We start from the raw sequence: 10,978 nt of genomic DNA, 5'->3' as shown, positions 1-10,978 counted from the left end.
CTCGACACTGTCTCCCTCCACACCCTCTGCGTAAGACTCCACAACGCTAGCTTCCATGACAAAGCCCTGGAATGCATCTGCTCCTTCCTGACTGGCTGAACACAAAGAGTCAGACTTCCACCGTTTCACTCAGAGCCAACAGAGATCAGCTGCGGAGTACCACAAGGGTCCTCTCTGAGCCCCACCCTCTTCAACATCTACATGGCCACACTGGCAACCCTCAAAAGAAACCACAGACTCAACACCATCTCCTACACCGATGACACCCAGGTCATTCTTGCCCTCACCAATGACCCCATAGCTGCCAAGAGCAACTTTCACATCAGGCTGAAGGTAGACCTCAGCTGGAGGACAATGCTTCTCCTACCTCACTGCAAACACCTGGAACACCCTGCCTCTACACCTCAGGCAATCACCGTCACTGCCTAAATTCAGGAAGGACCTGAAGACCTGGCTCTTCGACTGAACCGCAGTTCCCCTCCCCCCAATAGAGCTTCGAAACTCTTATGGGTGAGTAGTCATGCTATATAGGTACCTGATTGATTGATTGATTGATTGATTGGCTTTTCTGCAGTTAGCTTTCACAAGCTGCTTGCTGAAGTTTGAAAACTACATGAACTGGACTCTGTAATAAAGCCTAATCGCTGCATTTTAGTTACCACTTTCCTGGTTTAATTTCATACACAGTATGTTAGTCATGGGTTTCAATAGTGATTAGACAGGTGGATATATACGAGTGGAAGTATGAGTATAAGAGTAAAAAGTACAGCTGCAGCTGATCTGATCCAAATCAACACACTTTTTTTCTGTTTTTGCACACCTGCTTTTTAGTTTCCTGGTTTTATCTCTCATATAAACGTATTTTACGCTTCGCTAAATGCAGTTTGTGTTCACTAGAGATTTTGCAATACAGGTGGATGTGATCAGAATAGAGGAGAACAATTACACTGAAGAGCTCCCATGATATGACAGATGCCTCAGGCACCAGAGCATCGTACTATGTTGGAATAGTTACACTATGTAATGACAGAATCTTCACACTCGATAATGTAGTAAAGTTCAAGTCTGGTATTGGAAGGTATGTTGGTGCTAGATGAGATCTCCCTTCTGGGTCATGGGAGTAGGTTCAACAAGAGCAATCATACACTAAAGAAATAAATGACCGGAAAATCAGGAAATTTAAAAGGGATACCCTTGATTACAAGTTAGGAGAAGTTTATACCTGGGCCGAAATATATGCCAGAAGAAGACAACAAAAACCAAGCTCAGGGAGACCTTCTGATGAAACTTCATCATCCGATGACTCTCAATATAGAAAACAGTTACCACGATCCAAACAAATATCTTCCACTTTACCATCCCAGGAGATACCAACCACATCTACCGGTAACGATAACAGTGGGAATGCTTTTTTAGAGAGAGGACAAAAATCTTCAGACGAACCAGGAGGGGCAAAAGGTCCAACAACAGAGGACGCAATAGCCAAAAACACCTGGAGTCAGAAACCTTAGTGATTAACCTATCAAATAAGTCATTTTCACTGGTAGAAATGAAAGTACTACAAAAAGGAACATCATTTCTGTCCACTTTCCATTCTAACCTTTTAGACACACAAATTTGCATATACAAGTTCATGAGAACATTACGGCTTCGACACTTTTTCTCTAACATCATCCCTATAACTAAAGAACCACCCAAAGATACCCTGATGGGCCTTAGGAACAAAAGTAAATACATCCCTCCGGTAAGTCACAAGGTACTTGATGCCTTTGAAAAAATTGTCCACAAAGAAATTGAAAAAATGTATAAACAACCAAAATCCAAAATTAGCAATTCATCAAAAACAGAGCAGAACATCCTTAAGAATTTAGCTAACAATTCTGAAATCATCATCCGCCAAGCGGACAAGGGAGGAGCCCTTGTGATTATGAATGTTGAATTCTACAATGAGAGAGTTAATGAACATGTGAACGACAGTAACACGTACTACAAAGTGGATCAAAATCCCATTAAACAATTCATGGAAATACTGACAAACCTTATTGATAAAACAGAGGACCTGGGAGTTATAGGACAAAAAGAAAAACTATATCTCACCAAAACCAATCCATCAACACCGTACTTATACATGGTACCTAAGGTGCACAAACACCCTACACACCCACCTTGCAGGCCCATCGTCTCAACAATAAACTCCATCCATGAACCAATTGGACGTTATATTGATAAACATTTACAACCTTTAGTACAATCTATGGCAACGTATGTAAAAGACACCACGCATTTTCTCACAATTCTGAAGAACCACAAATCTGAGTTTACCAACGACATGCTCCTATGCACAATTGATGTACAATCCCTATACACATCAATCCCTCACAGCCTGGGTCTGGATGCCACCGCATCTTCCTTAATCATGTCAGACATGGAAGAAGGGTTGAAAGTATTCATCATGGAATTACTGAACTTCAAACTGTACCACAGTTATTTTCTGTGGCAAGACCAATACTACATTCAAAGCTCTGGAACATCTATGGGCAATTGTGCCGCACCGGCGTATGCGAACTTGTTTATGGAGCGGTTCGAACTGGATAACATCCTGAATAAGGAGTGCTGGACAAAGAATCTCTTACTTTATAAGAGATACATAGATGACATCTTCATCTTGTGGAAAGGCACACAATCGGAATTCCTGCAAGCCATAGAAGATTTAAACCAAGTAAATGACCGTATCAAGTTCACTCACAACATCCAAAACAAACAAATATCCTTCTTGGATGTACTAATTACCAAAAATGATGGAAAATTGGATACCAGCATTTTCACAAAACCCACAGACCGCAACAATTTGTTGCACTTTCACAGTTTTCACCAACCATCCCTCAAGAGACACCTACCGTATTCTCAACTGCTAAGAGTTAAACGGATTTCTTCAACTAATGAGTCCCTAAATTTGAGTACCAAAACTTGCATTGAAAAATTCAATGAGCGAGGTTATCCCCAAGAGATTCTTGAGGAAGCAAAACTAAAAATGGATAAATTAGACCGGAAGGTCTTACTGTCAGCAAAACCCAAACCATCTACAAAGGACCGAATGGTGTTTGTTTCCAAATACTCAACTGAAAGCTCCAAAATAAAACGAACAATTTAGAAAAATTGGTCTTTATTATCAACAGAGGAGGACTTCAACAATATTTTTCAACAGCCTCCAAGGTTTGCATATCAAAGATCACGAAATATTAAGGAAGCCTTAAACAAAAAAACACTGGAAAAACCAAATTCGTTTAAGGGGACCATTCCTTGTCTAAATTGCGGAAATTGCAACGCTATAATCAAGGGAAAGGAGATAAAACATCCCAGTAAAGGTACCACGATTCCTTTACGAGTAACTGCAACCTGCGACGTCGGGAAGACTGAGAGGAAAATTAAAACGCGTATAATCGAACATAAGAGCAGTATCAGAACCAAAAATTCAAAATCCCCTTTCGCAAATCATTTCAACATCATGAACCATACCCCCAGTCAACTACGCTTTTTAATTTTGGAACAAGTTCCACTATTACCAGGTCGAGACAACTCACAACACCTTTTGCGCAGAGAAGTATTTTGGCAATCTCACTTGAACACCTGCCAAGCAAAAGGTCTCAATGACCGTATGGATCTAAATTGTTTCATCTAAACTATGAACTATTATACAGTCTAGTATCCGTGATTATGTCAACCAAAAAGTCTTAAATGACCCTATGGATTTAAATTGTCCTATCTACACCATGAACTACGATATAGTCTATTATCTGTGACTATGTTTTTCTGTAACAAAGATAGTGTTTTATACATATTTTCATTTGTTAATGTTTCTGTTTAATTGACTATGCCCTTGGACAACAGATTCACACTATTTACTCTTTCGTTTCACCATACGATTGACCCGAGCTGTGACGTGACAAACACCACCGTTTCAATAGTTATTTTGACATTCTGATCATTATATAACACCTGAGTCCCATCATCTTTGAACGGGTACTTTTTTAATACAGTCCGTCGTTCATGTTGTTGACTTCGAGTCCCGGCACTGTTCCTAGGAACTTCCGGGTTAAATACGACAGGTTTACCCAACCTGTTTACCGGCTCCACTTGCACGGCACCCGTCCGAAGACTGATGAGACCCGATTCCGAAAGATTTTACACTTTCTCGGTGAGCTTTCTTTTGAGTTGAGTAAACAGCTCAAATTACAGGTACCTGTTCAAACACAGTCATTTTCACGAATGCTTATACCAACGCCCGGTCTTTGACATTTTATTGCAGATATCGATTAACTTTCAAACAAACAGTCTGCAAGTGTTCCTCTTCCGGCATGTAAGTGTGTTTTTGAGCTCAGCTAAGTCTCACACATTCCGAGTACAGGTTTCCTAAAACAAGGTTACGTATATATTTACAGGTTAACCCTTATGACCGAATTTAAATGAAACCCAACCACCTCAACCTTTTTGGCGCGACAACGCAGGTACAGAAATTTAAAGTTGCATTACCCTTCTCTCTTTTATGACACCATGCCGAGGCTGAGTGTTACATAACCCAATTGATTAACATGTTATCCTGACAAATTTGTTTGTTAATATACTTGGCTTTTTTGAGGAGTCAATTAAGATGCTTAAGCTTTATGTTGTATATCATACTGTAATGGGATATGTTATGTTAGTACGTTATCTGTTTCTATTAGCAGCGTCATACACGTCACAGTGGAATGTTAGGAAGGTATTTATATGACGTCATCTGTGCTAGTTGACAGATGACAGCTGCCGTTGTTGATACCAGTTGTTCCCGCTACCGCGGGCCCTTGTGATTAATAAAACCTTTAATCAACTCTTCATCCATCTCTGTGTCCTGAACTCTACAATTGGCGACGAGGGTCTTGTCACCACAAGGGTCGGCGGAAGTAATTGATGGATTGTTCGATGATTGATGATCGAGTCATCCTTGACAAGTATTGCGGGAGACAAATATCTTAAACAATTATAAATCTGAGTGAGTACTAAGCGTTGGAATTAGGCGCTGATTAAGGAAAGCTTGTGTGAATTGACAAGTGGTAGCGCGTTAAGTAAATCTTCAAAGGATAAACTTTTAAAGTGAAGCATTGAAATGCAGCGCTAATTGAGTGCGAGAACTTTGTTTGACGACCACGCTGCGAAATCTGATTTGATTGTGAGGAAACAAAGCAGGCGGCAGTGGAGTGTGTTATTGACGAGGAAGTTTTCGCGCGTTACCACGGCAGCGCTCAGCTGAGGCGTCAGTCTGTTACCTCAGCTGAGACGCGTGAAGCATGCCGGGAGCGCGCTGATTGGAGCATAAACAACGTAAACAACGTGCGGCCATTTTGATTATAGTACCGATCTTCGGCTGTTCAAACAAGCCAGCTGAAGAAATTGTCACACGCGCAGGAAATTGAATGTGAGGAAATTGCGAAGTGTGTATAAAATTTCACAAGTAAGCCACATATTTATAAATCGGAAGCAGGAAATTCATATTTTATGTGGAAAACTCTGTGGGAACATCTTTTGAGAAATAATTAATATGGCAGAATGCAATAATATTTGTGCTCCTCCACGTTTCTTGGAAGTACCCGGAAAGCCCACCATGAGGTGGAAGAAGTGGGTGAGGGCTTTTGAAAATTATATTATCTCTATAGATGGAAAAAATTTCGATGCTGAAAGAAAGTGTTCTTTACTATTCGGTCTGTTGGGCAAAGCAGGTCAAGACATCTTTGATAGCCTGCCTGAATATGAAAGTCCACCTGGAGTATTTATTCCCCTGAATGAATATCAGGAAGCATTAAAAAGATTGGAGAGGCAATTTGATGAGGAGAACAACATCATGGTTGCCAGGCATAAATTTGCTCAAAGGAGACAACAAGAAGGGGAATCTGTGGAAGACTATGTTGCATGTTTAAGAGTTTTAGCAGTGGAATGCGAGTACGAAGAAATGACTGATATATACATCAGAGATCAGATCGTTTTTTATTGTTACACTAAAAAGGTGCAAGAAAGGCTGTTGGCATGCAAAAGACCTACTTTAATGGAAGTCATAGATATCGCTCGAGGTATAGAGAGGTCTTTGATTTCCACTAAAGAAATATCTTCCACAGGGTATAATTCTAATGTATTGTATTTGCAGGAAAAGAAGAAGAGTGATGGTAAGACTTTTGAAAGGAACATGAATGAGAGAAGAGTGGGAGGTAAGCAGCTATGCTGTTTTAGATGTGGATCAAGTGACCACTTGGCAGACTTTAAGAATTGCCCCGCTGCAGGGAAGAAATGTATTAAATGCAAGAGATATGGCCATTATTCTACCCTGTGCAAAACCAAAAGAAGTAGTGGTAACACAAGTATTAACACTGTAGGAAATTTTGATGAGGAAATGTGTGCGAATATTGTTTTGTACATAGAAATGGAAGATGGTAAAATAAAGGGTCCTATTAGTGATGTCAAGATTGGGGAAGTAGAACTTAAGTTTACAGCTGATTCAGGTGCCCCAATCACTACTATATCAGATACCCTTTTTGAGGATAGGTGGAAGGGTGTGGAATTGACAGAGTCTGACATGAACCCGAAGGCATTTGGAGAAAAAGACATAAATATGTTGGGGTACTTCATCGACACGGTAACCTTTAAGGGGAGAACGATTGAGACAAAGGTCTATGTTGCAGAAAAGGGGAGGATACTGGTGGGATGGAGAGACTTAGCCCAGCTGGGGGTGGTTTTGGTCCCGGGTGCAAAAGACCCAGTAATTTTGAGGGAAGAATGGGTGAATAGTATTAGTGAGGAGAGTGAAGACATAAATTTGAGTACTGTTTTTCAAAAATATGAGGATGTGTTCAAAGATGTAATTGGATGTGTAAAGGGGTTCAGTCACGACATAAAATTGAAAGAGAATGCAATTCCATGTAAGCACAAGGTAAGAACAGTGCCCTTATCTGTAAGGAATGAGCTAAGGGAGGCGCTAGAAAAATTAAAAGAGGAAGGTGTAATTGAAGAAGCAGAGGATTCTGAATGGGTTTCTGCTATTGTGGTATCCAAGAAGAAAAAGACAGGGGACATCAGGTTATGTGTGGACCTGAGGTCGCTTAATAAGAACATTATAATAAACTGTCACCCCCTACCTAAAATACAGGATATCCTTCAGTCGACAGCTGGGTCAAAGTACTTTTCTCTCATAGATTTGAGGGCCGCTTACCATCAGGTTTGTCTATCAGAGAAGTCTAAATCATTAACAACTTTCATCACGCCGTTTGGAGCATTTAGATACATAAGACTTCCTTTTGGCCTGGCGTCATCTTCTGGAGTGTTTCAAAAACTCATGGATGTCTTGTTTGGAAAGGTGAAAGGGGTAGAAGCCTTTCAAGATGACATTTTACTACATTCTAAAACTGAAAGTGAGCACATTAAATTGATAGGAAGTGTTCTGAGGATTTTGAGAGATAAAGGCATGACAGTTGCCAGAGACAAATGTAAATTCATGACTGAAGAAGTGGAATATCTGGGTCATGTCCTAAATGCCGATGGGATTTTGCCCAAGGACGATTTGGTTCGTGCAATAAGGGAAGCTCCTGAACCAATGAACAAGGATACACTCAAGTCATTCCTTGGCCTGAGTGAATATTATGCAAAGTTCGTCAAAAAGTACGCAGAAATGGTGAGTCCACTCAGGAAACTTCTTAAGAAAAACGAGAAATACGAATGGAATGATGATCAGGTTGAGGCTTTCAGATTGATCAAGGAGGAGATAGCCAGAGCTCCAGCGCTGAAACCGTACGATCCACAACTGGAGAATATAGTAACTGTGGATGCTAGCAACGAGGGGATAGGAGCTGTGTTTTGCCAAAGGAAAGGTCATGATGAAAATACAATAGCTTTTATTTCAAGGCAACTAAATGAAACAGAGAGACATTACAGCACTATTGAAAGGGAGACGTTGGCGTGTGTATGGGCTGTACACAAGCTCAAAGACTATCTATGGGGCAAGAGTTTCAAACTGATTACCGATCATAAGCCGCTTGTGCACATGATGGACGGCAAAGGTCGAGGCAATGGCAATGCAAGTTCCAGGCTAATCAGACTAATGTCGAAACTGCAAGAATTCAACTTTGATATTGAGCACATAAAGGGAGGAATGAACAGTAGAGCAGATTGTTTGTCCAGACTGCCTGTGAGTGAAGTTAAAGACGAGGAACAGGACGACAACGAATGCGTAGTTGCGCACATAGACGCAACGGTGATGTGTGATGGATCAATAGGTAAAGTTGAATGGGAAGATAATGCGAAAAAAGACAATGTGTTGAGAAAAGTGAAGGAGTATGTGCAATCCAAATGGCCACATGTGAGAAACATGCCTAAAGAACTAAGAAATTTTCAACAAGTGAGTGATGAGTTGACCCTTGAAAATGGGTTCTTGAAGAGAGGTGAAGTCTTCATACCACCATTTGGACTTAGGCAAAAAATTATTCTAATGGCTCATAGAGGGCATCCTGGCACCACGGCCACTAGGAATGTCCTAAGAATGCACTATTGGTGGCCGGGGGTGGACAGCGAAGTCAGGAATCTTATTGACAATTGTGAGCAATGCTTGAAATCTGACAAACACTGGAGAATGGAGAGAAATGAATTGCAGATGGTACAAATCCCAGATGGTCCATGGGCTAAGGTAGCAATAGATTTTGCAGGTCCTTTCAACATTTTGCCCAATGAATGCAAACATCTAATAGTTCTAACGGACTACTACTCCAAGTGGGTGTGTTACAAATTCGTGGAAATAGTTACTACAGAGGTAGTAATTAAGTTTCTTGATAAAATTTTTGAAAGAGAGGGACAGCCAAAGGTCATTGTATCTGATAATGGGTCACAGCTGGTATCTCGAGCTATGGTCGAGTTTCTGAGTAAGCGCGGAATAAAACAGGAAAAGACTCCTCTATACAGTCCCAAGAGCAATGGTCAGGTGGAAAGGATAAACAGGTTCTTCAAAGAAGGAATTCAAATGGCAGTGGCAAATGGAGTGAATGTGAAAGACTTTATTAAAACCAAGATCAATGCGTACAACAATACTCCTAAGGAAGCAACAGGTTTTACCCCGTTTTTCCTGATGAGAGGTAGAGCATGCAACAATGCCATGACACCTAAAATAGGTGTGTGGGAGAAAACAGCTGTTGAGGCAAAACAAATATGCGACAAAGAACTAAATGTGAGGGAAAACATAATATGCAAGCAAGCACAGAATAAAACGTATGCTGACAAGGTAAACAGAGCTAAGGATAAGGTCATCACACCGGGTGATTGGGTACTAATGAGAAAGCCTGGTTTAGTAAGCAAGGGAGAATCGAGACTCAGCAAACCAATGAAGGTTGGTAAAACGTCAGGAGGTGCGGTGTTTGTTGAAGGAGAAGGATGGCACAGTAAGGATGACATAGTAAAACTGAAACCAGGCCAAGAACAAATCATTATGAGAGATGCTGAAGAGGGAGTCGAATGTCTCGATGAGAGTGTCCTAGAATGGGATGATGTGTCTGGTTGCTCAGAGGTATTGCATTCTAGTGCAAGTCCAGGACAGATGTGGGATTCTAATGGGAATTTCACCCGACTCTCCTCAAACCAGGAAAGTTCTACTTTTGTTCAGGAGGATTCAATAAATGACAATGAAGTTAATATAAATGGAAATACCATAACCGGTATGAGTGATGTTGGCAACCACCACGGTGGGGAGCAAACGTCTAGATCGGGCAGAGTAGTAAGATTGCCCACCAGACTGAAGGACTATGTTATGGAATAAATCAATTGTTTGTTTTCATGGAGGAAGGGAGATGTTGTATATCATACTGTAATGGGATATGTTATGTTAGTACGTTATCTGTTTCTATTAGCAGCGTCATACACGTCACAGTGGAATGTTAGGAAGGTATTTATATGACGTCATCTGTGCTAGTTGACAGATGACAGCTGCCGTTGTTGATACCAGTTGTTCCCGCTACCGCGGGCCCTTGTGATTAATAAAACCTTTAATCAACTCTTCATCCATCTCTGTGTCCTGAACTCTACACTTTATAAACACCAATAAGAAGTAAGAACATAAGGCATTCCCAAGTGTGATACCCTGTCCAAACTATGCTAATTGATTCAGAAAATTCATGTGGTTACTTTGTATCAACTAAAATCTTATGTGATCCTTGTGCTGTAACAATCAAACGTTTTTCATCTCAAGTGTGTTTTTCCTCAACAGAATACTATGCCCCCGAAGAAGGGCAAATTGCCCGAAATGCATTGGGCGTTTTGAACTTGATTTCGAAATATGAATATGATTACAATATTGAAAAAAACATTTGATTAACTATAAACGATTGTCTTCAAAATAAAACTTCATTGAAAAGAAAACAAACACAGCTTTAAGAAATTTCTTCCTGAGTGCTTCATGAGGACGCTGTTCCCTGCTGGAATAGTTACACTGCCATCTCTGGTCGACCTGGAAAATCCTGCAACTAAAAAAAAAAACCAAAAAAACTAAGCCTTCTGCTGAGAACGGATGCATTTTTTGGTCTCCTCCATAAAGTGGCGATCACATGCACTGAATGTGCCTGGGTTATGTAGTTATGTTGCATAAGGATAAGAATTTGCTGGGTTTAAGACATTTAGGAGCATATGTACAAGCCCCTATCACACAACACCACTTTTACGGCAGTTGTGGTGGAGATAGGGGTTGTGCCTTATGTACAAGGCAGTGTTAATCCACTTAACACGGCTTAACACTGCCTTGTACATAAGGCACCCTTTCACGCTATGGTTAGCGGGAAAAGGGTGTGCAGTGGGTGGACCATCGCAACATCCATTGTATTTGACGCTGCCCCCTATGTACAAGAATGGCGTACATAGGAGGCAGCACCAAAATTAAGACCAGGAAATCCCTGGTCTTAAGTTGGCAAACGAGGAGAAATGCATT

The 10,978-nt window shown here is 40.8% G+C and overlaps 1 long non-coding RNA gene across 1 annotated transcript; it reads left to right on the top strand.

The window, feature by feature from the left end:
• Positions 1 to 4,067: 4,067 nt before the first annotated feature.
• LOC144833301 (uncharacterized) lies at positions 4,068 to 10,420 on the top strand. Its single transcript, XR_013610965.1, has 4 exons — positions 4,068 to 4,195; positions 4,307 to 4,357; positions 4,440 to 4,505; positions 10,265 to 10,420. It is a non-coding gene; the product is annotated as an uncharacterized LOC144833301 (long non-coding RNA).
• The last annotated feature ends 558 nt before the right edge of the window (positions 10,421 to 10,978 follow it).

The sequence above is a fragment of the Lissotriton helveticus genome, chromosome 1_1, assembly GCF_964261635.1.
Source record: "Lissotriton helveticus chromosome 1_1, aLisHel1.1, whole genome shotgun sequence".
Taxonomy (NCBI): Eukaryota; Metazoa; Chordata; class Amphibia; order Caudata; family Salamandridae; genus Lissotriton; species Lissotriton helveticus.
Note: the sequence above shows the minus strand (reverse complement) of the source record. Positions and strands in the feature narration are given on the sequence as shown.